A 2936-nucleotide genomic window follows, 5' to 3' on the forward strand; every position below is an offset into this window, starting at 1 on the left:
CCCTTTAGGATTCTTTTCTGTGTCACTAGGGAACACTGCAGTTGACTTAGGGGCCTGTTGAGAAAGTTCTCCTACTCGAGCCTCCATCCACTTGAGTTTTTCGCCATGGTTTCTTAAGGTTGATCTCACATCGTCCCTAAAGTTTTTCAACTCACTTATGTCCTGACCCATGTTTACTAACCTTCCTTCTATCCTGTTTAATTGATCTTGAAATTGTTGGTTCGGATTAGGTTGGGCAGGTTGGTTATTTTGGCCATGATATGGTGGTTGGGAGTAAGTGTTTTGTGTGGCTTGGTATGATCTTTGGTTGGAGTTTTGGTATGTGGAATTGTTATGTTGGTTGTGGTTGTAAGGTTTGTGGTTTTGTGGTTGGCTTTGCTGGTTTCCCCACCCAAAGTTTGGGTGGTTTTTCCATCCTGGGTTGTAAGTGTTAGAATGTGGATCATATGGTTGCCTTTGTTGATTTCCCACATAGTTGGCCTCTTCCCAATCACCTCCTTCAATGCTTACTTCCTCTTGATCTTGTGTGTGTATTGCAGCCACTTGCTTTGTGTCTAATTTCCTGGTGAGCTCTGCTAGTTGCTTGGCAAACACCTTGTTTTGGGCTAGAATTGTATCAACATGGTTCAGCTCCATGACTCTCTTAGTGTTGTGCCTCTCTGAAGCATAGTAGTACTCATTCTCAGCCACTGTCTCAATCACTTCAATGGCTTCTTCCACAGTCTTTTTCCTGTTCAATGAACCTCCTGATGAATGGTCTACAGCCTTTCTTGATTCATAAGAAAGTCCATCATAGAAAATATGCAATTGCACCCAGTCAGGGAACATGTTTGGTGGGCATTTCCTTGTCAACTCTTTGAACCTCTCCCATGCCTCGTAGAGAGTCTCACCATCCTGTTGTCTAAAAGTCTGAACCTCAGATCGAAGCCTATTGACCTTTTGTGGGGGGTAGAAACGTGCCAGAAACTTGCTCTCCACCTCATCCCAGGTTGTTAGGCTGTCCCTTGGGAATGATTCCAGCCACTTAGCTGCCTTGTCCCTAAGTGAAAATGGGAACAAGAGCAGTTTGTAGGCATCTTCCTGGACTCCATTGGACTTCACTATGTCACAAATTCTCAGGAATTTGGTGAGATGTTGATTTGGATCTTCATTAGCACTCCCACCAAATGAACAATGGTTCTCCACCAGTGATATTAGCTGTGGTTTGAGTTCAAAATTGTTGGCCTGAATGGGTGGTTTCTGAATGCTACTACCACAATTCCCAGAGGTTGGGTTTATGTATGAACCAAGAACCCTTCTCTCAGGAATGGCATTGTTTCCATCATCCCTCTCATGGTTGTGAACTTCTCTATCCATGTTGAGATCTAGAGCTTCCTCAAAGTTGTCCTCAGATTCTCCTTCAGATTCTTCTTCTCCCAGTACCCTCTTCCTTCTTGCTTCCCTTCTAAGTCTATGAAGGGTCCTCTCTGGTTCGGTATATGGAGGGGTTGATGTCTCTCCTCTCCTACCTGTCATACAAGAACACACCACAAGCAACAACCAAGTGGAATACTCTTGGTTAATGGAAGAGTATGGTTAGAGCAGTTGAGGAATTAATTCAAATAGTTAGTGGGTCAGTGAGTTAGTTGCTTGAAATGAAAGGCGTAAGAAAGAAAAAGCAAATAACAGAGTGCAGAAATTAAAATTCAACAAGTAACTTGAACTAAATTAACAAAAAAAAAAAATTTTGCTCAATCTAGTTAACTTCCAATTTGAGAATTGTCAATCGAAAACCAATCCCCGGCAACGGCGCCATAAACTTGATGTGCTATAACTGAGTATAGCTACGATTAAGGAAATTGCACAATCGGCAAAATTCCTTCCGGCAAGTGCACCGGTTATCGTCAAGTAAAAACTCACAATAGAGTGAGGTCGAATCCCACAAGGATTGGTTGAATGAGCAATTCGAATTAGAAGTTTGATTAGTTGAGCGGAATCAAGAATTGGGTGTGAATTGCATAAAGTAAATTGGCGGGAAATGTAAATTGCAAGGAATTGAAATGACTGAATCTTAAATTGCGAGAATTAAAGTGTGGAAAAGTAAATTGCTGAAATTAAAGGGAATTGGGGAGGATTTGCATGAATTGAAATTGCAGAATGTAAATAGAAAAGGTAGATCAGAGATGGGGAGTTCATTGGGTATGAGGAGATATTGAGATCTCCGAATCAAAACATTTTCATCTCTTCCTCGACCAATGCATTCATTGAATCTTGCTTGGCAATCTTATATGATTGGATCCCAATTCCTTGGCTCACCAATTCTCTCTAAAAACAAACAAATTCCCAATCCCTTGGTTTAAATGTTCATAAGAAGAGATGAAGCTCGATCACTGATTATACCACACAGTTTCATGAACCACAATTTGGTAGGATTACATGTCACAATATCCATCCAAACCCCAATCCAATTCACTGTGAGAAAGCTTCTCTAGCATGAATCCTCCATTCCTTTCCCAAGGTTCCGAAGGATTCCAATTATGGGTAGTTTCTTTCCCAAGACAACTACCCAATGGAATTAGATCGAGAAGCTTTCTAACAAAATTTAAGAGAAAAGATTGAAGAAGAAGATAAAACTATTATTGATTCATTGAATTACAATAGAGCTCCCTAACCCAATGAAAGGGGTTTAGTGAGTCATAGCTCCGAATTCAAAACTAGAAAAATTGATGAAAAATTCTCAAGTGTCCAAAAGTAAAAAAAAAAGTCCTCCTTGACTTCAATTCTATCCTATTTATACACTTTCTAAATTGAGCTTCTGTTGTGATTCTTGGGCTTTGAGGCCTTTCCCTAATTTCCTTTTTGCTTTGGGTTTATGATCCATAATCCTGATGAGGCTGTGATCCCATTCTGTAACATTCATTGAGCAAACTTAGTGATAAACAAGTAATGACACAAGA

General features: G+C 40.3%; 1 non-coding gene across 1 annotated transcript; it reads left to right on the forward strand.

Annotated features, from left to right (window-relative positions):
• Nucleotides 1-826: 826 nt before the first annotated feature.
• LOC112713758 (small nucleolar RNA R71) lies at nt 827-930 on the forward strand. The gene has a single exon (XR_003158718.1). It is a non-coding gene; the product is annotated as a small nucleolar RNA R71 (small nucleolar RNA).
• The last annotated feature ends 2006 nt before the right edge of the window (nt 931-2936 follow it).

This window comes from Arachis hypogaea, chromosome 9 (genome assembly GCF_003086295.3).
Source record: "Arachis hypogaea cultivar Tifrunner chromosome 9, arahy.Tifrunner.gnm2.J5K5, whole genome shotgun sequence".
Classification (NCBI taxonomy): Eukaryota; Viridiplantae; Streptophyta; class Magnoliopsida; order Fabales; family Fabaceae; genus Arachis; species Arachis hypogaea.